Genomic DNA, 26,378 nt, shown 5'->3' with positions numbered 1-26,378 from the left:
AGATAATTCCAAAGAGTGTCTGTAATTTTTAGGGATTGTAAGCTCTTTTTAGTTTTTATATCTCAGGTTTTGCAATCGTCGGGAAAAATTGGTGGCATAGGATTTTTAACTGAGTGTCGAATTGCAATCCATAAGTCATTTCATACAAAAATATAGCCCGTTATGCATGATAAATCAACTTACAATCATCTATGATTAATTATGTCAGCTTTTTGCAAATGGGCAAAATAATGGCATGTTTGACACGGGTAAATATCCCACCGCAGGTTCACTTGAGAATTTAATGAGCGTTTGTTATTCTCTTAAAAAGCTTTGGATCCGTAGGTCATTTGCATCTTTAACAAGTTTCAAATATGCATATCCATTTTTAAAACATGTGTCGATGAAATCTCTTTCTTGCAAAATACCAAGCTCTTACGGTGAAACTAGTGGAATTTCCCAAAATTGGTTAACAACACTTTTGTGTTCATTTGTGTTGGGTGAATAAATTTTATTTATTTATATTTGTTATTATTTTAAATTTTTTCCATACATCAACAATAAAATTTTTATTTTGTTGTAAGCTTTTTGCCTTGTTTGTTTTTGGGACGAAGGGAGAGCGAAAAGTCAAGGTTTTGATTTGAGAAAAAAGAGTACATCTAAAAATGAAAAGCACAATGCACAATTGTAGGGAGAGATAATTCCAAAGTGTGTCTGTAATTTTTAGGGATTGTAAGATTTTTTCAGTTTTTATATCTCAGGTTTTGCAATCGTTCGGAAAAATTGGTGGCATAGGATTTTTAACTGACCGTTGGATTGCAATCCATAAGTCATTTCATACAAAAAATAGCCCGTTACGCATGATAAATCACATTACAAGCATCTATGATTAATTATGTCAGCTTTTTGCAAATGGGCAAAATAATGGCATGTTTGACTCAGGTAAATATCCCACCGAAAGTTCACTTGAGAATTTAATGAGCGTTTGTTATTCTCTTTAAAATCTTTGCATCCATAGATCATTTGCATCTTTAACATGTTTCAAACATGCATATCCATTTTTAAAACATGTGTGGATGAAATCTCTTTCTTGCAAAATTCCAAGATATTAGGGTTAAACTAGTGGAATTTCCCAAAATTGGATAACAAAAGTTTTGTGTTCATTTGTGTTGGGTGAATAATTTTTTTTATTTATATTTGTTATTATTTTAAATTTTTTCCATACATCAACTATAAAATTTTCATTTAGTTGTAAGCTTTTTGCCTTGTTTGTTTTCGGGATGAAGGGAGAGCGAAAAGTCAAAGTTTTGATTTAAGAAAAAAGTGTTCATGTAAAATTGAAAAGCACAATGCACAATTGTAGGGAGAGATAATTCCAAAGTGTAACCGTAATATTTAGGGATTGTAAGCTCTTTTTAGCTTTTATATCTCAGGTTTTGCAATAGTCGGGAAAAATTGGTAGCAGAGGATTTTTAACTGAGTGTTGAATTGCAATCCAAAACGCATTTCATGCAAAAAAAAATAGCCCGTTAGGCATGATAAATCACTTGACAATCATCTATGATTGTTAGATCAAATTTTTGAAAATGGGCAAAATAATGACTGGTTAGACTCGGGCAAATATCCCACCGCACGTTCCCGCGCGTTCACTTGAGAATTTAATGTGCGTTGGTTATTCTCTTTAATAGCTTTGGATCCATAGGTCATTTGAATCTTTAACATGTTTCAAGCAGGCATATCCATTTTTAAAACATGTGTAGAAAAAATCTCCTTCTTTTAAAATTCAAAGCTTAATAGGGTTGGACTAATGGAATTTCCCAAACTTGGATAACAAAACTTTTGTGTTCATTTGTGGTGTGTGAATAGATATTTTTTATTTACATTAGTTATTATTTGAAATATTTTCCACACATCAACTATAAAATTTTTATTTTGTTGTGATCTTTTTTGCCTTTTTTATTTACGGGATGAAGGCGGAGCGGAAACTCAAAGTTCTGATTTAAGAAAAAAGTGTACATCTAAAACGGAAATGCACAATGCACAAATGTAGAGAGAGATATTTCCATAGAGTGTCTGTATGTATTAGGGACCGTATGCACTTTTTCGTTTTTATATCTAAGGTTTTACAATCATCGGGAAACGGGGGTGGCGGACGATTTTTAACTGAGTGTTGAGTTCAAATCCATAAGTCATTTCTTACAAAAATATAGCCCATTACGCTTGACAAATCACTTTACAATCATCTATGATTGTTAGCTCAACTTTTTGAATATGGGCAAAATAATGACTTGTTTGACTCGAGCAAATATCCCACCTCACGTTCACTTGAGAATTTAATGAGCGTTTGTTATTCTCTTTAAAAGCTTTGGATCCAAAGGTCATTTAAATCTTTAACATGTTTTTGGCTTGCATATCCATTTTTAAAACATGTGTAGAAAAAATCTCCTTCATGTAAAATTCCAAGATATTAGTTTTGGACTAGTGGAATTTCCCAAACTTGGTTAACAAAACTTTAGTGTTCATTTGTGGTGTGTGAATAAATTTTCTTCATTTACTTTTTTTATTGTTTTAAACTTTTTCTGTACATCAACTATGAAATTTAAATTTTGCTGTGATCTATTTGCCTTTTTTGTTTACGGGATGAAGGGAGAACGAAAAACTCGAAGTTTTGATTTAAGAAAAATGTGTACATCTAAAACTGAAATGCACCATGCACATATATAGAGAGAGATAATTCCAAAGTGTGTCTGTAATTTTTAGGGATTGTAAGCACCTTTTCGTTTTTATATCTCAGGTTTTGCAATCGTCGGGAAAAATGGGTTGCGGAGGATTTTTAACTGAGTGTTGAATTGCAATCCATAAGTCATTTCATACAAAAATATAGCCCGTTATGCCTGATAAATCACATTACAATCATCTATGAATAATTATGTCCAGCTTTTTGCAAATGGGAAAAATAATGGCATGTTTGACTCAGGTAAATATCCCACCGCAAGGTCACTTCAGAATTTAATGAGCGTTTGTTATTCTCTTTAAAAGCTTTGGATCCAAAGCTCATTTGCATCTTTAACATGTTTCAAACATGCATATCCATTTTTAAAACATGTGTGGATGAAATCTCTTTGTTGCGAAATTCCAAGCTCTTAGAGTGAAACTAGTGGAATTTCCCAAAATTGGATAACAAAACTTTTGTGTTCATTTGTGTTTGGTGAATAAATTTTCTTTATTTATATTTGTTATTGTTTTAAATTTTTTCCATACATCAACTATAAAATTTTCATTTTGTTGTAAGCTTTTTGCCTTGTTTGTTTTTGGGATGAAAGGAGAGCGAAAAGTCAAAGTTTTGATTTAAGAAAAAAGTGTACATCTAAAATGGAAAAGCACAATGAACAATTGTAGGGAGAGATAATTCCAAAGAGTGTCTGTAATTTTTAGGGATTGTAAGCTCTTTTTAGTTTTTATATCTCAGGTTTTGCAATCGTCGGGAAAAATTGGTGGCATAGGATTTTTAACTGAGTGTTGAATTGCAATCCATAAGTCATTTCATACAAAAATATAGCCCGTTATGCATGATAAATCAACTTACAATCATCTATGATTAATTATGTCAGCTTTTTGCAAATGGGCAAAATAATGGCATGTTTGACTCGGGTAAATATCCCACCGCAAGTTCACTTGAGAATTTAATGAGCGTTTTTTATTCTCTTAAAAAGCTTTGGATCCATAGGTCATTTGCATCTTTAACATGTTCCAAATATGCATATCCATTTTTAATAAATGTGTGGATGAAATCTCTTTCTTGCAAAATTCCAAGCTCTTACGGGGAAACTAGTGGAATTTCCCAAAATTGGATAACAAAACTTTTGTGTTCATTTGTGTTGGGTGAATAAATTTTATTTGTTATTATTTGTTATTATTTTAAATTTTTTCCATACATCAACAATAAAATTTTCATTTTGTTGTAAGTTTTTTGCCTTGTTTGTTTTTGGGATGAAGTGAGAGCGAAAAGTCAAAGTTTTGATTTAAGAAAAAAGTCCACATCTAAAATGGAAAAGAAAAATGCACAATTGTAGGGAGAGATAATTCCAAAGAGTGTCTGTAATTTTTTGGGATTGTAAGCGCTTTTTAGTTTTTATATGTCAGGTTTTGCAATCCTCGGCAAAAATTGGTTGCATGGGATTTTTAACTGACCGTTGGATTGCAATCCATAAGTCATTTCATACAAAAATATAGCCCGTTACGCATGATAAATCACATTACAAGCATCTATGATTAATTATGTCAGCTTTTTGCAAATGGGCAAAATAATGGCATGTTTGACTCGGGTAAATATCCCACTGCAAGTTCACTTGAGAATTTAATGAGCGTTTGTTATTCTCTTTAAAAGTTTTGCATCCATAGCTCATTTGTATCTTTAACATGTTTAAAACATGCATATCCATTTTTGAAACATGTGTCGATGAAATCTCTTTCTTGCAAAATTCCAAGCTATTAGGGTTACACTAGTGGAATTTCCCAAAATTGGATAACAAAACTTTTGTGTTCATTTGTGTTGGGTGAATAAATTTTCTTTATTTAAATTTGTCATTCTTTTAAATTTTTTCCATACATGAACTATAAAATTTTCATTTTGTTGTAAGCTTTTTGCCCTATTTGTTTTCGGGATGAAGGGAGAGCGAAAAGTTAAAGTTTTGATTTAAGAAAAAAGTGTACATCTAAAATTGAAAAGCACAATGCATAATTGTAGGGAGAGATAATTCCAAAGTATGTCTTTAATTTTTATGGATTTTAAGCTCTTTTTAGTTTTTATATCTCAGGTTTTGCAATCGTCGGGAAACGGGGGAGGCGGGCGATTTTCAACTGAGTGTTGACTTCAAATCCACAAGTCATTTCATACAAAAATATACCCCGTTACGCATGATAAATCACATTACAAGCATCTATGATTAATTATGTCAGCTTTTTGCAAATGGGCAAAATAATGGCATGTTTGACTCGGGTAAATATCCCACTGCAAGTTCACTTGAGAATTTAATGAGCGTTTGTTATTCTCTTTAAAAGTTTTGCATCCATAGCTCATTTGCATCTTTAACATGTTTAAAACATGCATATCCATTTTTGAAACATGTGTCGATGAAATCTCTTTCTTGCAAAATTCCAAGCTATTAGGGTTACACTAGTGGAATTTCCCAAAATTGGATAACAAAACTTTTGTGTTCATTTGTGTTGGGTGAATAAATTTTCTTTATTTAAATTTGTCATTCTTTTAAATTTTTTCCAAACATGAACTATAAAATTTTCATTTTGTTGTAAGCTTTTTGCCCTATTTGTTTTCGGGATGAAGGGAGAGCGAAAAGTTAAAGTTTTGATTTAAGAAAAAAGTGTACATGTAAAATTGAAAAGCACAATGCATAATTGTAGGGAGAGATAATTCCAAAGTGTCTTTAATTTTTAGGGATTGTAAGCTCTTTTTAGTTTTTATATCTCAGGTTTTGCAATCGTCGGGAAACGGGGGAGGCGGGCGATTTTCAACTGAGTGTTGACTTCAAATCCACAAGTAATTTCATACAAAAATATACCCCGTTACGCATGATAAATCACTTTACAATCATCTATGATTGTTAGATCAAATTTTTGAAAATGGGCAAAATAATGACTTGTTAGACTCGGGTAAATATACCACCGCATGTTCACTTGCGAATTTAATGAGTGTTTGTTATTCTCTTTAAAAGCTTTGGATCCATAGGTCATTTGAATCTTTAACATGTTTCAAGCATGCATATCCATTTTTAAAACATGTGTAGAAAAAATCTCCTTCATGTAAAATTCCAAGCTTAATAGGGTTGGACTAATGGAATTTCCCAAGCTTGGATGACAAAACTTTTGTGTGCATTTGTTGTGTGTGAATAGATATTTTTTATTTACATTAGTGATTATTTTAAATATTTTCCACACATCAACTATAAATTTTTTATTTTGTTTTGATCTTTTTGGCCTTTTTTGATTACGGGATGAAGGGGGAGCGAAAACTCAATGTTCTGATTTAAGAAAAAAGTGTACATCTAAAATGGAAATGCACAATGCACAAATGTAGAGAGAGATATTTCCAAAGAGTGTCTGTATGTTTTAGGGATCGTATGCACTTTTTTCGTTTTTATATCTAAGATTTTGCAATTGTCGAAAAACGGGAGAGGTGGACGATTTTTAACTGAGTGTTGACTTCAAATCCATAAGTCATTTCTTACAAAAATATAACCCGTGACAAATGACAAATCACTTTAAAATCATATATGATTGTTAGCTCAACTTTTTGAATATGGGCAAAATAATGGGTTGTTTGACTAGGGCAAATATCCCACCACACGTTCACTTGAGAATTTAATGAGCGTTTGTTATTCTCTTTAAAAGCTTTGGATCCATAGGTCATTTGAATCTTTAACATGTTTCTGGCATGCATATCCATTTTTTAAACATGTGTAGAAAAAATCTCCTACATGTAAAATTCCAAGATATTAGTTTTGGACTAGTGGAATTTCCCAAACTTGGATAACAAAACTTTTGTGTTCATTTGTGGTGTGTGAAAAAAATTTCTTCATTTACTTTTTTTATTGTTTTAAACTTTTTCCGTACATCAACTATGAAATTTTCCTTTTGCTGTGATCTATTTGCCTTTTTTGTTTACGGGATGAAGGGAGAGCGAAACACTCGAAGTTTTGATTTAAGAAAAATGTGTACATCTAAAATGGAAATGCACAATGCACATATGTAGAGAGAGATAATTCCAAAGAGTGTTTGTAATTTTTAGGTATTATAAGCACCTTTTCGTTTTTATATCTCAGGTTTTGCAATCGTCGGGAAAAATGGGTTGCGGAGGATTTTTAACAGTGTTGAATTGCAATCCATAAGTCATTTCATACAAAAATATAGCCCGTTACGCATGATAAATCACTTTACAATCATCTATGATTAATTATGTCAGCTTTTTGCAAATGGGCAAAATAATGGCATGTTTGACTCGGGTAAATATCCCACCACAAGTTCACTTGAGATTTTAATGAGCGTTTGTTATTCTCTTTAAAAGCTTTGCATCCATAGCTCAGTTGCATCCTTTACGTGTTTCAAACATGCATATCCATTTTTAAAACATGTGTGGATGAAATCTCTTTCTTGCAAAATTCCAAGCTATTAGGGTTAAACTAGTGGAATTTCCCAAAATTCGATAACAAAACTTTTGTGTTCATTTATGTTGGGTAAATAAATTTTCTTTATTTCTATTTTTTATTTTTTTAATTTTTTTTCATACATCAACGATAAAATTTTCATTTTGTTGTAAGCTTTTTGCCTTGTTTGTTTTCGGGATGAAGGGAGAGCGAAAAGACAAAGTTTTGATTTAAGAAAAAAGTGTACATCTAAAATGGAGAAGCACAATGCACAATTGTAGGGAGAGATAATTCCAAAGAGTGTCTGTAATTTTTAGGGATTGTAAGCTCTTTTTAGTTTTTATATCTCAGGTTTTGCAATCGTCGGGAAAAATTGGTGGCAGAGGATTTTTAACTGAGTGTTGAATTGCAATCCATAAGTCATTTCATACAAAAATATTGCCCGTTACGCATGATAAATCAGTTTACAATCATATATGATTATTATATCAAATTTTTAAAAATTGGCAAAATAATGACTTGTTAGACTCGGGTAAATATCCCACCGCACGTTCACTTGAGAATTTAATGAGCGTTTGTTATTCTCTTTAAAAGCTTTGGATCCATAGGTCATTTGAATCTTTAACATGTTTCAAGCATGCACATCCATTTTTAAAACCTGTGTAGAAAAAATCTCCTTCATGTAAAATTCCAAGCTTAGTAGGGTTGGACTAATGGAATTTGCCAAACTTGGATAACAAAACTTTTGTGTTTATTTGTGGTGTGTGAATAGATATTTTTTATTTACATTAGTTATTATTTTAAATATTTTCCACACATCAACTATAAAATTTTTATTTTTTTGTGATCTTTTTTGCCTTTTTTGTTTACGGGATGAAGGGGGGAGCGTAAACTCAAACTTTTGATTTAAGAAAAAAGTGTACATCTATAATGGAAATGCACAATGCACAAATGTAGAGAGAGATATTTCCAAAGAATATCTGTATGTTTTAGGGATCGTATTGTTATGCACGCATTAAAATTATTATTTTAGTTGTTTTATTTAATTTACTTTATTTTATTTCAGTTTTAGGCCATTGGGGTATTTTTGGAATTATTTATTAATAGGGATATTTTTGGAATATTTTATTCACAGGGATATTTCTGTAGTATTTTATTAAACCCTGACAGGGTGAACCCTATTTAAGGGGTAAGAGTAATAAGAAAAGGAAGCATTGAAGTATTAAGAATTAGGTTAAATTTAGCGTAAAGAGGCTTAGAGTTCTCCTCAACGAGCTTTAGGGTTTTCAAGCTTCCCTTAGGCTTGATCTTTCGTTTTTTTCTTCCCCATGTCTTCCTACTACCCCTACGGTAATGCTTGGAAGACCCGTAACCCGTGGCAGACCCCAGATCCTCCCAAAGAATCCACGTGTCAGATCTGGGACCGTAACAACTTGTATCAGAGCGGGAACACAATGGGTTATTCTATATCCCAAGAAAGATGGATTGCTATGGGTAAGGAATTTGAGGAAATACGAGCACGGTTAGATACTTCCATTGAACGTTATGGAAGGGAGAAACTTGTTGTTACAGTAAAACAGGTTATACGACGTCAAATCTCTATCTCAAATGGACAGAACGGACCATGGCCAGAAAATTCAAAAATTTTGTCTCGAGAGGCGGATGCAGAAAAACAATAGAAATCAGTCCTCCCCTGCTCACGGCAACCCAAGCATGCAGCCATAGTCCGTTACGCACGGGAGGGGAAAAATTTCCTTTTCGCACGTGAGGGGAAAAATTTCCCGGCCATTCCGATCGGGAAATATTTTCAAGAGTTTGTCTCAGAAAAATTTCAATCGGCGAAGCCTCCAAGGGCTGCTAGTCACCGCAGAAGCAGCACAAGACTTCGTCGGTGACAATTCCGCTCTGTTGGGCGACATTCCAACAGCATCTACCGTCGACATTCCAGCAGAAGATTGTCGGTGACATTTCCGCAGAAGAACGTCGGCGACAATTCCGCAGAAGACCCGTCGGCGACATTCCAGCAGAACCGTTGGCGATATTCCGAGAGCCCTCTGTCTCGGCAACTCTCCCATCGGCGAAGCGAAGCCCCAACGGGTTGCTCTTCATCACCGGAAAATCAGGCGATTCCATCGGTGCCGGGAGAGAGGAAGGAGATGTCCGTCGCCAAACTTCGTCGGTGCCGTGAGGAAAGGATCCGCCGGCCGTAGAGTTCGGGAGTACCGAAGGAAGAAGACGACTCCTGATTACATTTTCCTAACTTAGGAAAATTTAATTGGCCCGGTCCACTAAGTCGCACGCCGGACCGGGTTCCTAAACCGAGTCAACCCAGGTTAACACGGACCCGCCCAAAAAAAAAAAAAGAAAAAAAAAGTCGTCCAGAAGTGGGGTTGTGCGCCAGACCGGGTTCCGAAACTGAGTCAACCCAGGTTACCTCTGACCGGCCCAAAAAAAAATAAAAAAAATTATTGTCATGAAGGGGTGTCATAGCTATCGCGGATGCTACTTCGGCACCGGTGGAGACATCGGCATACCGACACTACTTCCGAGCTTGAGGACAAGCTCGTCTTCCAAGGGGGGTGTAATGTTATGCACGCAATAACATTATTATTTTAGTTGTTTTATTTAATATACTTTATTTTATTTCAAGTTTAGGCCATAGGGGTATTTTTGGAATTATTTATTAATAGGGATATTTTTGGAATATTTTATTCATAAGGATATTTCTGTAATATTTTATTAAACCCTAACAGGGTGAACCCTATTTAAGGGGTAAGAGTAATGAGAAAAGGAAGCATTGAAGTATTAAGAATTACGTTAAATTTAGCGTAAAGAGGCTTAGAGTTCTCCTCAACGAGCTCTAGGGTTTTCAAGCTTCCCTTAGGCTTGATCTTTCTTTTTCGTCTTCCCCATGTCTTCCTACTACCCCTACGGTAATGCTTGGAACACCCGTAACCGGTGACAGACCCCAGAACCTCCCAAAGAATCCATGTGTCAGATCCGGGACCGTAACACGTATGCACTCTTTCGTTTTTATATCAAAGGTTTTGCAATCGTCGAGAAACGGGGGAGGCAGGAGATTTTTAACTGAGTGTTGACTTCAAATTCATAAGTCATTTCTTACAAAAATATAGCCCGTTACGAATGACAAATCACTTTACAATCATCTATGATTCTTAGCTCAACTTTTTGAATATGGGCAAAATAATGGCTTGTTTGACTCGGGCAAATATCCCACCGCACGTTCACTTGAGATTTTAATGAGCGTTTGTTATTCGCTTCAAAAGCTTTGGATCCATAGGTCATTTGAATCTTTAACATGTTTCTGGTATGCATATCCATTTTCAAAACATGTGTAGAAAATATCTCCTACATGTAAAATTCCAAAATATTAGTTTTGGACTAGTGGAATTTCCCAAACTCGGATAACAAAACTTTTGTTTTCATTTGTGGTGTGTGAATAAATTTTCTTCATTTAATTTTTTTATTGTTTTAAACTTTTTCCGTACATCAACTATGAAATTTTCATTTTGCTGTGATCTATTTGCCTTTTTTGTTTACGGGATGAAGGGAGAGCGAAAAACTCGAAGTTTTGATTTAAGAAAAATGTGTACATCTAAAACGGAAATGCACAATGCACATATGTAGAGAGAGATAATTCAAAAGAGTGTCTGTAATTTTTAGGGATTGTAAGCACCTTTTCGTTTTTATATCTCAGGTTTTGCAATCGTCGGGAAAAATGGATTGCGGAGGACTTTTAACTGAGTGTTGAATTGCAATCCATAAGTCATTTCATAAAAAAATATAGCCCGTTACGCATGATAAATCACATTACAATCACTATGATTAATTATGTCAGCTTTTTGTAAATGGGCAAAATAATCGCAGGTTTGACTCGGGTAAATATCCCACTACAAGTTCACTTGAGATTTTAATGAGCGTTTTTTATTCTCTTTAAAAGCTTTGCATCCATAGCTCATTTGCATCTTTAACATGTTTCAAACATGCATATCCATTTTTAAAACATGTGTGGATGAAATCTCTTTCTTGCAAAATTCCAAGCTATTAGGGTTAAACAAGTGGAATTTCCCAAAATTGGATAACAAAACTTTTGTGTTCATTTGTGTTGGGTGAATAAATTTTCTTTATTTATATTTGTTATTATTTTAATTTTTTTCATACATCAACGATAAAATTTTCATTTTGTTGTAAGCTTTTTGCCTTGTCTGTTTTCGGGATGAAGGGAGAGCGAAAAGTCAAAGTTTTGATTTAAGAAAAATGTGTACATCTAAAATGGAAAAGCACAATGCAAAATTGTAGGGAGAGATTATTCCAAAGAGTGTCTGTAATTTTTAAGGATTGTAAGCTCTTTTTAGTTTTTATATCTCAGGTTTTGAAATCTTCGGGAAAAATTGGTGGCAGAGGATTTTTAACAGAGTGTTGAATTGCAATCCATAAGTCATTTCATACAAAAATATAGCCCGTTACGCATGATAAATCACATTACAATCATCTATGATTAATTATGTCAGCTTTTTGCAAATGGGCAAAATAATGGCATGTTTGACTCGGGTAAATATCCCACTGCATGTTCACTTGAGATTTTAATGAGCGTTTGTTATTCTCTATAAAAGCTTTGGATCCATAGGTCATTTGAATTTTTAACATGTTTCAAGCATGCATAACCATTTTTAAAACTTGTGTAGAAAAAATGTCCTTCATGTAAAATTCCAAGCTTAATAGGATTGGACTAATGGAATTTCCCAAACCTGGATGACAAAACTTTTGTGTTCATTTGTGGTGTGTGAATAGATATTTTTTATTTACATTAGTTATTATTTTAAATATTTTCCACACATCAACTTTAAAATTTTTATTTTGTTGTGATCATTTTTGCCTTTTTTGTTTACGGGATGAAGGGGGAACGAAAAATCAAAGTTCTGATTTAAGAAAAAAGTATACATCTAAAATGGAAATGAAAAATGCACAAATGTAGAGAGAGATATTTCCAAAGATTGTCTGTATGTTTTAGGGATCGTATGCACTTTTTTCGTTTTTATATCTAAGGTTTTGGAATCGTCGGGAAACGGGGGAGGCGGGCGATTTTTAACTGAGTGTTGACTTCAAATCCGTAAGTAATTTCTTACAAAAATATAACCCATTACACATGACAAATCACTTTACAATCATCTATGATTGTTAGCTCAACTTTTTGAATATGGGCAAAATAATGGCTTGTTTGACTCGGGCAAATATCCCACCGCACGTTCACTTGAGAATTTAATGAGCGTTTGTTATTCTCTTTAAAAGCTTTGGATCCATAGGTCATTTGAATCTTTAACATGTTTCTGGCATGCATATCCATTTTTAAAACATGTGTAGAAAAAATCTCCTTCATGTAAAATTCCAAGATATTAGTTTTGGACTAGTGGAATTTCCCAAACTCGGATAACAAAACTTTTGTATTCATTTGTGGTGTGTGAATAAATTTTTTTCTTTTAATTTTTTTATTGTTTTAAACTTTTTCCGTACATAAACTATGAAATTTTGATTTTGTTGTGATCTATTTGCCTTCTTTTATTACGGCATGAAGGGAGAGCTAAAAACTCGAAGTTTTGATTTAAGAAAAATGTGTACATCCAAAACGGAAATGCACAATGCACATATGTAGAGAGAGATAATTCCAAAGAGTGTCTGTAATTTTTAGGGATTGTAAGCACCTTTTCGTTTTTATACCTCAGGTTTTGCAATCGTCGGGAAAAATGGGTTGCGGAGGATTTTTAACTGAGTGTTGAATTGCAATCCATAAGTCATTTCATACAAAAATATAGCCCGTTACACATGATAAATCACATTACAATCATCTATGATTAATTATGTCAGCTTTTTGTAAATGGACAAAATAATGGCATGTTTGACTCGGGTAAATATCCCACTGTAAGTTCACTTGAGATTTTAATGAGCATTTGTTATTCTCTTTAAAAGCTTTGTATCCATAGCTCATTTGCATCTTTAACATGTTTCAAACATGCATATCCATTTTTAAAACATGTGAGGATGAAATCTCTTTCTTGCAAAATTCCAAACTATATGGTTTAAACTAGTGGAATTTCCCAAAATTAGATAACAAAACTTTTGTGTTCATTTGTGTTGGGTGAATAAATTTTCTTTATTTATATTTTTTATTATTTTAATTTTTTTCAGACATCAACGATAAAATTTTCATTTTGTTGTAAACTTTTTGCCTTGTTTGTTTTCGGGATGGAGGGAGAGCGAAAAGTCAAAGTTTTGATTTAAGAAAAAAGTGTACATCTAAAATGGAAAAGCACTATGCACAATTGTAGGGAGAGATAATTTCAAAGAGTGTCTGTAACTTTTAGGGATTGTAAGGTCTTTTTAGTTTTTATATCTCAGGTTTTACAATCGTCGGGAAAAATTGGTGGCAGAGGATTTTTAACTGAGTGTTGAACTGCAATCCATAAGTCATTTCATACAAAAATATAGCCCGTTACGCATGATAAATCACTTTACAATCATCTATGATTATTAGATAAAATTTTTGAAAATGGGCAAAATAATGACTTGTTAGACTCGGGTAAGTATCCCACTGCACATTCACTTGAGAATTTAATGAGCGTTTGTTATTCTCCTTAAAAGCTTTGGATCCATAGGTCATTTGAATCTTTGACATGTTTCAAGCATGCATATCCATTTTTAAAACATGTGTAGAAAAAATCTCCTGCATGTAAAATTCGAAGCTTAATAGGGTTGGACTAATGGAATTTCCCAAACTTGGATAACAAAACTTTTGTGCTCATTTCTGGTGTGTGAATAGATATTTTTTATTTACATTAGTTATTATTTTAAATATTTTCCACACATCAACTATAAAATTTTTATTTTGTTGTGATCTTTTTTGCCTTTTTTTTCACGGGATGAAGGGGGGAGCGAAAACTCAAAGTTCACATTTAAGAAAAAATTGTACATCTAAAATGGAAATGCAAAATGCACAAATGTAGAGAGAGATATTTCCAAAGAGTGTCTGTATGTTTTAGGGATCGTATGCACTCTTTCGTTTTTATATCTAAGGTTTTGCAATCGTAAGGAAATGGGGGAAGAGGGCGATTTTTAACTGAGTGTTGACTTCAAATCCATAAGTCATTTCTTACAAAAATATAGCCCGTTACGCATGACAAATCACTTTACAATCGTGTATGATTGTTAGCTCAACTTTTTTGAATATGGGCAAAATATTGGCTTGTTTGACTCGGGCAAATATCCCACCGCACGTTCACTTGAGAATTTAATGAGCGTTTGTTAGTCTCTTTAAAAGATTTGGATGCATAGGTCATTTGAATCTTTAACATGTTTCTGGCATGCATCTCCATTTTTGAAACATGTGTAGAAAAAATCTCCTTCATGAAAAATTCCAAGATATTAGTTTTGGACTAGTGGAAGTTCCCAAACTTGGATAACGAAACTTTTGTGTTCATTTGTGGTGTGTGAATAAATTTTCTTCATTTACGTTTTTTATTGTTTTAAACTTTATTCGTTCATCAACTATGAAATTTCATTTTGCTGTGATCTATTTGCCTTTTTTGTTTACGGGAAGATGGGAGAGCGAAAAACTCAAAATTTTCATTTAAGAAAAATGTGTACATCTAAAACGGAAATGCACAATGCACATATGTAGAGAGAGATAATTCCAAAAAGTGTCTGTAATTTTTAGGGATTGTAAGCACCTTTTCGTTTTTATATCTCAGGTTTATCAATCGTCGGGAAAAATGGGTTGCGGAGGATTTTTAACTGAGTGTTGAATTGCAATCCATAAGTCATTTCATACAAAAATATAGCCTGTTACGCATGATAAATCATATTACAATCATCTATGATTAATTATGTCAGCTTTTTGCAAATGGGCAAAATAATGGCATGTTTGACTCGGGTAAATATTCCACCGCAAGTTCACTTGAGAATTTAATGAGCGTTTGTTATTCTCTTTAAAAGCTTTGCATCCATAGCTCATTTGTATCTTGAACATGTTTCAAACATGCATATCCATTTTTAAAACATGTGTGAATGAAATCTTTGTTGCAAAATTCCAATCTAATAGGGTTAAACTAGTGGAATTTTCCAAAATTGGATTGCAAAACTTTTGTGTTCATTTGTGTTGGGTGAATAAATTTTCTTTATTTATATTTGTTATTGTTTAAAATTTTTTCCATGCATATAAAATTTTCAATTTGTTGTAAGCTTTTTCCCTTGTTTGTTTTCGGGAAGAAGGGAGAGGGAAAAGTCAAAGTTTTGATTTAAGAAAAAAGTGTACATCTAAAATGGAAAAGCACAATGCACAATTGTAGGGAGAGATAATTCCAAAGAGTGTCAGTAAGTTTTAGGGATTGTAAGCTCTTTTTAGTTTTTATATCTCAGGTTTTGTAACCGTAGGGAAAAATTGGTGGCAGGGGATTTTTAACTGAGTGTTGAATTTCAATCCATAAGTCATTTCATACAAAAATATAGCCCGTTACGCATGATAAATCACTTTACAATCATCTATGATTGTTAGATCAAATTTTTGAAAATGGGCAAAATAATGACTTGATAGACTCGGGTAAATATCCCACCACACGTTCACTTGAGAATTTTATGAGCGTTTGTTATTCTCTTTAAAAGCTTTGGATCCATAGGTCATTTGAATCTTTAACATGTTTCAAGCATGTATATCCATTTTTAAAACATGTGTAGAAAAAATCTCCTTCTTGTAAAATTTCAAGTTTAATAGGGTTGGACTAATGGAATTTCCCAAACTTGGATAACCAAACTTTTGTGTTCATTTGTGGTGTGTGAATAGATATTTTTTATTTACATTAGTTATTATTTTAAATATTTTCCACACATCAACTACAAAATTTTTATTTTGTTGTGATCTTTTTTGCCTTTTTTGTTTACGGTATGAAAGGGGGAGCGAAAACTCAAAGTTCTAATTTAGGAAAAAAGTGTACATCTAAAATGGAAATTCACAATGCACAAATGTAGAGAGAGATATTTCTAAAGAGTGTCTGTTTGTTTTAGGGATCGTATGCACTCTTTCGTTTTTAAATCTAAGGTTTTGCAATCGTCGGGAAACGGGGGAGGCGGGCGATTTTTAACTGAGTGTTGACTTCAAATACTTAAGTCATTTCTTACAATAATATAGCCATTACGCATGACAAATCACTTTGCAATCATCTATGATTGTTAGCTCAACTTTTTGAATATGGGCAAAATAATGGCTTGTTTAACTCGGGCAGATATCCCTCCGTACGTTCACTTGAGAATTTAATGAGCGTTTGTTATTCTCTTTAAAAGCTTTGGATCCATAGGTCATTTGAATCTTTAACATGTTTCTGACATGCATATCCATTTTTAAAACATGTGTAGAAAATATCTCCTTCATGTAAAATTCTAAGATATTAGTTTTGGACTAGTGGAATTTTCCAAACATGGATAAAAAAACTTTTGTGTTCATTTGTGGTGTGTGAATAAATTTTCATCATTTTATTTTTTTATTGTTTTAAACTTTTTCCGTACATCAACTATGAAATTTTCATTTTGCTGTGATCAATTAGCCTTTTTTGTTTATGGGATGAAGGGGGAGCTAAAAACTCGAAGTTTTGATTTAAGAAAAATGTGTACATCAAAAACGGAAATGCACAATGCACATATGTAGAGAGAGATAATTCCAAAGAGTGTCTATAATTTTTAGGGATTGTAACCACCTTTTCGTTTTTATATCTCTGGTTTTGCAATCGTCGGGAAAATTGGGTTACGGAGGATTTTTCACTGAGTGTTGAATTGCAATCCATAAGTCATTTCATACAAAAATATAGCCCGTTACGCATGATAAATCACATTACAATCATCTATGATTAATTATGTCAGCTTTTGACAAATGGGCAAAATAATGGCGTGTTTGACTCGGGTAAATATCCCACCGAAAGTTCACTTGAGAATTTAATGAGCGTTTGTTATTCTCTTTAAAAGCTTTGAATCCGTAGCTCATTTGCATCTTTAACATGTTTCAAACATGCATATCCATTTTTAAAACATGTGTGGATGAAATCTCTTTCTTGCAAAATTACAAGCTATTAGGGTTAAACCAGTGGAATTTCCCCAAACTGGATAACAAAAATTTTGTGTTCATTTGTGTTGGGTGAATAAATTTTCTTTATATATATTTGTTGTTGTTTTAAATTTTTTCCATACATCTACTATAAAATTTTCATTTTATTGTAAGCTTTTTGCCTTGTTTGTTTTCGGGATGAAGGGAGAGCGAAAAGTCAATGATTTGATTTAAGAAAAAAGTGTACATCTAAAATGGAAAAGCACAATGCACAATTGTTGGGAGAGATAATTCCAAAGAGTGTCTGTAATTTTTAGGGATTGTAATCTCTTTTTAGTTTTTATATCTCAGGTTTTGCAATCGTCGGGAAAAATTGGTGGCAGAGGATTTTTAACTGAGTGTTGAATTGCAATCCACATGTCATTTAATACAAAAATATAGCCCGTTATGCATGATAAATCACTTTTACAATCATCTATGATTGTTAGAACAAATTTTTGAAAATGGGCAAAATAATGACTTGTTAGAATCAGGCAAATATCCCATCGCACATTCACTTGAGAATTTAACGAGCGTTTGTTATTCTCTTTAAAAGCTTTGGATACATAGGTCATTTGAATCTTTAACATGTTTCAAGCATGCATATCCATTTTTAAAACTTGTGTAGAAAAAATCTCCTTCATGTAAAATTCCAAGCTTAATAGGGTTGTACTAATGGAATTTCCCAAACTTGGATAACAAAACTTTTGTGTTCATTTGTGGTGTGTGAATAGATATTTTTTATTTACATTAGTTATTATTTTAAATATTTTCCACACATCAACTATAAAATTTTTATATTGTTGTGATCTTTTTTGCCTTTTTTGATTACGGGATTAAGGGTGAGCGAAAACTCAAAGTTCTAATTTAAGAAAAAAGTGTACATCTAAAATGGAAATGCACATTGCACAAATGTAGAAAGAGATATTTCCAAAGAGTGTCTGTATGTTTTAGAGATCGTATGCACTTTTTCGTTTTTATAGCTAAGGTTTTGCAATAGTCGCAAAACGGGGGAGGCGAGTTATTTTAGCTGAGTGTTGACTTCAAATCCATAAGTCATTTCTTTCAAAAATATAGCCCGTTACGCTTGACAAATCACTTTTCAATCACCTATGATTGTTAGCTCAACTTTTTGAATATGGGAAAATTAATGGCTTGTTTGACTCGGGCAAATATCCCACCGCACGTTCACTTGAGAATTTAATGAGCGTTTGTTATTCTCTTTAAAAGCTTTGGATCCATAGGTCATTAGAATGTTTAACATGTTTCTGGCATGCATATCCATTTTTAAAACATGTGTAGAAAAAATCTCCTTCATGTAAAATTCCAAGATATTAGTTTTGGACTAGTGGAATTTCCCGAACTTGGATAACAAAACTTTTGTGTACATTTGTGGTGTGTCAATAAATTTTCTTCTTTTAATTTTTTTATTGTTTTAAACTTTTTCCGTACATCAACTATGAAATTTTCATTTTGCTGTGATCTATTTGCCTTTTTTGTTTACGGGATGAAGGGAGAGCGAAAAACTCGAAGTTTTGATTTAAGAAAAATGTGTACATCTAAAACAGAAATGCACATGCACATATGTAGAGAGAGATAATTCCAAAGAGTGTCTGTAATTTTTAGGGATTGTAAGCACCTTTTCGTTTTTATATCTCCGGTTTTGCAATCATCGGGAAAAATGGGTTGTGGAGGATTTTTAACTGAGTGTTGAATTGCAATCCATAAGTCATTTCATACAAAAATATAGCCCGTTACGCATGATAAATCACATTACAATCATCTATGATTAATTATGTCAGCTTTTTGCAAATGGGCAAAATAATGGCACGTTTGACTCGGGTAAATATCCCACTGCAAGTTCACTTGAGATTTTAATGAGCATTTTTTATTCTCTTTAAAAGCTTTGCATCCATAGCTCATTTGCATCTTTAACATGTTTCAAACATGCATATCCATTTTTAAAACATGTGTGGATGAAATCTATTTCTTCCAAAATTCTAAGCTATTAGGGTTAAACTAGTGGAATTTCCCAAAATTGGATAACAAAACTTTTGTGTTCATTTGTGTTGGGTGAATAAATTTTCTTTATTTATATTTGTTATTGTTTAAAATTTTTTCCATACATTAACTATAAAATTTTCATTTTGTTGTAAGCTTTTTGCATTGTTTGTTTTCTGGATGAAGGGAGAGCGAAAAGTCAAAGTTTTGATTTAAGAAAAAAGTGTACATCTAAAATGGAAAAGAACAATGCACAGTTATAGGGAGAGGTAATTCCAAAGAGTGTCTGTAATTTTTAGGCATTGTAAGCTCTTTTTAGTTTTTATATCTCAGGTTTTGCAATCGTCAGGAAAAATTGGTGGCAGAGGATTTTTAACTGAGTGTTGAATTGCAATCCATAAGTCATTTCATACAAAAATATAGGCCGTTACGCATGATAAATCACTTTACAATCATCTATGATTGTAAGTTCAATTTTTTGAAAATGGGCAAAATAATGACTTGTCAGACTCGGGTAAATATCCCACCGCACGTTCACTTCAGAATTTAATGAGCATTGTTATTCTCTTTCAAAGCTTTGGATCCATAGGTCATTTGAATCTTTAACATGTTTCAAGCATGCATATCCATTTTTAAAGCATGTGTAGAAAAAATCTCCTTCATGTAAAATTCCAAGATTAATGGGGTTGGACTAATGGAATTTCCCAAACTTGGATAACAATACTTTTGTGTTCATCTGTGGTGTGTGAATAGATATTTTATATTTACATTAGTCATTATTTTAAATATTTTTCACACATCAACTATAAAATTTTTATTTTGTTGTGATCTTTTTTGCCTTTTTTGATTACGGGATTAAGGGAGAACGAAAACTCAAAGTTCTGATTTAAGAAAAAAGTGTACATCTAAAATGGAAATGCACATTGCACAAATGTAGAAAGAGATATTTCCAAAGAGTGTCTGTATGTTTTAGAGATCGTATGCACCTTTTCGTTTTTATAGCTAAGATTTTGCAATCGTCACAAAACAGGGGAGGCGAGTTTTTTTTAGCTGAGTGTTGACTTCAAATCCATAAGTCATTTCTTTCAAAAATATAGCCCGTTACGCATGACAAATCACTTTACAATCACCTATGATTGTTAGCATAACTTTTTGAATATGGGAAAATTAATGGCTTGTTTGACTCGGGCAAATATCCCACCGCACGTTCACTTGAGAATTTAATGAGCGTTTGTTATTCTCTTTAAAAATGGATTGTTGAATTGCAATCCATAAGTCATTTCATACAAAAATATAGGCCGTTACGCATGATAAATCACTTTACAATCATCTATGATTGTAAGCTCAATTTTTTGAAAATGGGCAAAATAATGACTTGTCAGACTCGGGTAAATATCCCACCGCACGTTCACTTCAGAATTTAATGAGCATTGTTATTCTCTTTCAAAGCTTTGGATCCATAGGTCATTTGAATCTTTAACATGTTTCAAGCATGCATATCCATTTTTAAAGCATGTGTAGAAAAAATCTCCTTCATGTAAAATTCCAAGATTAATGGGGTTGGACTAATGGAATTTCCCAAACTTGGATAACAATACTTTTGTGTTCATCTGTGGTGTGTGAATAGATATTTTATATTTACATTAGTCATTATTTTAAATATTTTTCACACATCAACTATAAAATTTTTATTTTGTTGTGATCTTTTTGCCTTTTTTGATTACGGGATTAAGGGAGAGCGAAAACTCAAAGTTCTGATTTAAGAAAAAAGTGTACATCTAAAATGGAAATGCACATTGCACAAATGTAGAAAGAGATATTTCCAAAGAGTGTCTGTATGTTTTAGAGATCGTATGCACCTTTTCGTTTTTATAGCTAAGATTTTGCAATCGTCACAAAACAGGGGAGGCGAGTTTTTTTTAGCTGAGTGTTGACTTCAAATCCATAAGTCATTTCTTTCAAAAATATAGCCCGTTACGCATGACAAATCACTTTACAATCACCTATGATTGTTAGCATAACTTTTTGAATATGGGAAAATTAATGGCTTGTTTGACTCGGGCAAATATCCCACCGCACGTTCACTTGAGAATTTAATGAGCGTTTGTTATTCTCTTTAAAAGCTTTGGATCCATAGGTCATTTGAATCTTTAACATGTTTCTGGCATGCATATCCATTTTTAAAACATGTGTAGAAAAAATCTCCTTCATGTAAAATTCCAAGATATTAGTTTTGGACTAGTGGAATTTCCCGAACTTGGATAACAAAACTTTTGTGTACATTTGTGGTGTGTGAATAAATTTTCTTCTTTTAATTTTTTTATTGTTTTAAACTTTTTCCGTACATCAACTATGAAATTTTCATTTTGCTGTGATCTATTTGCCTTTTTTGTTTACGGGATGAAGGGAGAGCGAAAAACTAAAAGTTTTGATTTAAGAAAAATGTGTACATCTAAAGCAGAAATGCACATGCACATATGTAGAGAGAGATAATTCCAAAGAATGTCTGTAATTTTTAGGGATTGTAAGCACCTTTTCGTTTTTATATCTCAGGTTTTGCAATCGTCGGGAAAAATGGGTTGTGGAGGATTTTTAACTGAGTGTTGAATTTCAATCCATAAGTCATTTCATACAAAAATATAGCCCGTTACGCATGATAAATCACATTACAATCATCTATGATTAATTATGTCAGCTTTCTGCAAATGGGCAAAATAATGGCATGTTTGACTCGGGTAAATATCCCACTGCAAGTTCACTTGAGATTTTAATGAGCGTTTTTATTCTCTTTAAAAGCTTTGCATCCATAGCTCATTTGCATCTTTAATATGTTTCAAACATGCATATCCATTTTTAAAACATGTGTGGATGAAATCACTTTCTTGCAAAATTCCAACCTATTAGGGTTAAACCAGTGGAATTTCCCAAAATTGGAAAACAAAACTTTTGTGTTCATTTGTGTTGGGTGAATAAATTTTCTTTATTTATATTTGTTATTGTTTTAAATTTTTTCCATACATCAACTATAAAATTTTCATTTTGTTGTAAGCTTTTTGCATTGTTTGTTTTCTGGATGAAGGGAGTGCGAAATGTCAAAGTTTTGATTTAAGAAAAAAGTGTACATCTAAAATGGAAAAGAACAATGCACAGTTATAGGGAGAGATAATTCCAAAGAGTGTCTGTAATTTTTAGGCATTGTAAGCTCTTTTTAGTTATTATATCTCAGGTTTTGCAATCGTCGGGAAAAATTGGTGGCAGAGGATTTTTAACTGAGTGTTAAATTGCAATCCATAAGTCATTTCATACAAAAATATAGCCCGTTACGCATGACAAATCACTTTAAAATAACCTATGATTGTTAGATCAAATTTTTGAAAATGGGCAAAATAATGACTTGTTAGACTCGGGTAAATATCCCACCGCACGTTCACTTGAGAATTTAATGGGCGTTGTTATTCTCTTTCAAAGCTTTGGATCCATAGGTCATTTGAATCTTTAACATGTTTCAAGCATGCATATCCATTTTTAAAGCATGTGTTGAAAAAATCTCCTTCATGTAAAATTCCAAGATTAATAGGGTTCGACTAATGGAATTTCCCAAACTTGGATAACAATACTTTTGTGTTCATCTGTGGTGTGTGAATAGATATTTTTTATTTACATTAGTCATTATTTTAAATATTTTTCACACATCAACTATAAAATTTTTATTTTGTTGTGATCTTTTTTTCCTTTTTTGTTTACTGGAAGAAGGAGGAGCGAAAACTCAAAGTTCTGATTTAAGAAAAAAGTGTACATCTAAAATGGAAATGCACAATGCAAAAATGTAGAGACGGATATTTCAAAAGAGTGTCTGTATGTTTTAGGGATCGTATGCAATATTTCGTTTTTATATCTAAGGTTTTGCAACCGTCGGGAAACGGGGGAGGCGGGCGATTTTTAACTGAGTGTTGACTTCAAATCCATAAGTCATTTTTTACAAAAATATAGCCCGTTACGCATGACAAATCACTTTAAAATCACCTATGATTGTTAGCTCAACTTTTTGAATATGATCAAAATAATGGCTTGTTTGACTCGGGCAAATATCCCACCGCACGTTCACTTGAGAATTTAATGAGCGTTTGTTATTCTCTTTAAAAGCTTTGGATCCATAGGTCATTTGAATCTTTAACATGTTTCAAGCATGCATATCCATTTTTAAAACATGTGTAGAAAAAATCTCCTTCATGTAAAATTCCAAGCTTAATAGGGTTGGACTAATGGAATTTCCCAAACTTGGATAACAAAACTTTTGTGTTCATTTGTGGTGTGTGAATAGATATTTTTTATTTACATTAGTTATTATTTTAAATATTTTCCACACATCAACTATAAAATTTTTATATTGTTGTGATCTTTTTTGCCTTTTTTGATTACGGGATTAAGCGAGAGCGAAAACTCAAAGTTCTGATTTAAGAAAAAAGTGTACATCTAAAATGGAAATGCACATTGCACAAATGTCGAAAGAGATATTTCCAAAGAGTGTCTGTATGTTTCAGAGATCGTATGCACTTTTTCGTTTTTATAGCTAAGGTTTTGCAATCGTCGCAAAACGGGGGAGGCGAGTTATTTTTAGCTGAGTGTTGACTTCAAATCCATAAGTCATTTCTTTCAAAAATATAGCCCGTTACGCATGATGAATCACTTTACAAACACCTATGAATGTTAGCTCAACTTTTTGAATATGGGAAAATTAATGGTTTGTTTGACTCGGGCAAATATCCCACCGCACGTTCACTTGAGAATTTAATGAGCGTTTGTTATTCTCTTTAAAAGCTTTGGATCCCTAGGTCATTTGAATCTTTAACATGTTTCTGGCATGCATATCCATTTTTAAAACATGTGTAGAAAAAATCTCCTTCATGTAAAATTCCAAGATATTATTTTTGGACTAGTGGAATTTCCCGAACTTGGATAAGAAAACTTTTGTGTACATTTGTGGTGTGTCAATAAATTTTCTTCTTTTAATTTTTTTATTATTTTAAACTTTTTCCGTACATCAACTATGAAATTTTCATTTTGCTATGATCTATTTGCCTTTTTTGTTTACGGGATGAAGGGAGAGCGAAAAACTCAAAGTTTTGATTTAAGAAAAATGTGTACATCTAAAACAGAAATGCACATGCACATATGTAGAGAGAGATAATTCCAAAGTGTGTCTGTAATTTTTAGGGATTGTAAGCACCTTTTCGTTTTTATCTCCGATTTTGCAATCGTCGGGAAAAATGGGTTGTGGAGGATTTTTAACTGAGTGTTGAATTGCAATCCATAAGTCATTTCATACAAAAATATAGCCCGTTACGCATGATAAATCACATTACAATCATCTATGATTAATTATGTCAGCTTTTTGCAAATGGGCAAAATAATGGCATGTTTGACTCGGGTAAATATCCCACTGCAAGTTCACTTGAGATTTTAATGAGCGTTTTTTATTCTCTTTAAAAGCTTTGCATCAATAGCTCATTTGCATCTTTAACATGTTTCAAACATGCATATCCATTTTTAAAACATGTGTGGATGAAATCTCTTTCTTGCAAAATTCCAAGCTATTAGGGTTAAACTAGTGGAATTTCCCAAAATTGGATAACAAAACTTTTGTGTTCATTTGTGTTGGGTGAATAAATTTTCTTTATTTATATTTGTTATTGTTTTAAATTTTTTCCATTCAACAACTATAAAATTTTCATTTTGTTGCAAGCTTTTTGCATTGTTTGTTTTCTGGATGAAGGGAGAGCAAAAAGTAAAAGTTTTGATTTAAGAAAAAAGTGCACATCTAAAATGGAAAAGAACAATGCACAGTTACAGGGAGAGATAATTCCAAAGAGTGTCTGTAATTTTTAGGCATTGTAAGCTCTTTTTAGTTTTTATATCTCAGGTTTTGCAATCGTCGGGAAAAATTGGTGGCAGAGGATTTTTAACTGAGTGTTGAATTGCAATCCATAAGTCATTTCATACAAAAATATAGGCCGTTACGCATGATAAATCACTTTACAATCATCTGTGATTGTAAGATCAAATTTTTGAAAATGGGCAAAATAATGACTTGTTAGACTCGGGTAAATATCCCACCGCACGTTCACTTCAGAATTTAATGAGCGTTGTTATTCTCTTTAAAAGTTTTGGATCCATAGGTCATTTGAATCTTTAACATGTTTAAAGCATGTGTAGAAAAAATCTCCTTCATGTAAAATTCCAAGATTAATAGGGTTGGACTAATGGAATTTCCCAAACTTGGATAACAATACTTTTGTGTTCATCTGTGGTGTGTGAATAGATATTTTTTATTTACATTAGTCATTATTTTAAATATTTTTCACACATCAACTATAAAATTTTTATTTTGTTGTGATCTTTTTTTCCTTTTTTGTTTACTGGAAGAAGGAGGAGCGAAAACTCAAAGTTCTGATTTAAGAAAAAAGTTTACATCTAAAATGGAAATGCACAATGCAAAAATGTAGAGAGCGATATTTCAAAAGAGTGTCTGTATGTTTTAGGGATTGTATGCAATATTTCATTTTTATATCTAAGGTTTTGTAATCGTCGGGAAACGGGGGAGGCGGGCGATTTTTAACTGAGTGTTGACTTCAAATCCATAAGTCATTTTTTAAAAAAATATAGCCCGTTACGCATGACAAATCACTTTAAAATCACCAATGATTGTTAGCTCAACTTTTTAATATGGGCAAAATAATGGCTTGTTTGACTCGGGCAAATATCCCACCGCACGTTCACTTGAGAATTTAATGAGCATATGTTATTCTCTTTAAAAGCTTTGGATCAGTAGGTCATTTGAATCTTTAACAAGTTTCTGGCATGCATATCCATTTTTAAACATGTGTAGAAAAAATCTCCTTCATGTAAAATTCCAAGATATTAGTTTTGGACTAGTGGAATTTCCCAAACTTGGATAAAAAAACTTTTGTGTTCATTTGTGGTGTGTGAATAAATTTTCTTCATTTACTTTTTTTATTGTTTTAAACTTTTTCCGTACATCAACTATGAAATTTTCATTTTGCTGTGATCTATTTGCCTTTTCTGTTTGCGGGATCGAG

Source organism: Aristolochia californica, unplaced genomic scaffold (genome assembly GCF_029961685.1).
Source record: "Aristolochia californica isolate CCGP_79_NKW_82.1479 unplaced genomic scaffold, dmAriCali1.0.hap1 SCAF_7, whole genome shotgun sequence".
NCBI classification, from domain to species: domain Eukaryota; kingdom Viridiplantae; phylum Streptophyta; class Magnoliopsida; order Piperales; family Aristolochiaceae; genus Aristolochia; species Aristolochia californica.
The sequence above is the reverse complement of the archived record's forward strand: the minus strand, read 5'-3'. Positions refer to the sequence as shown.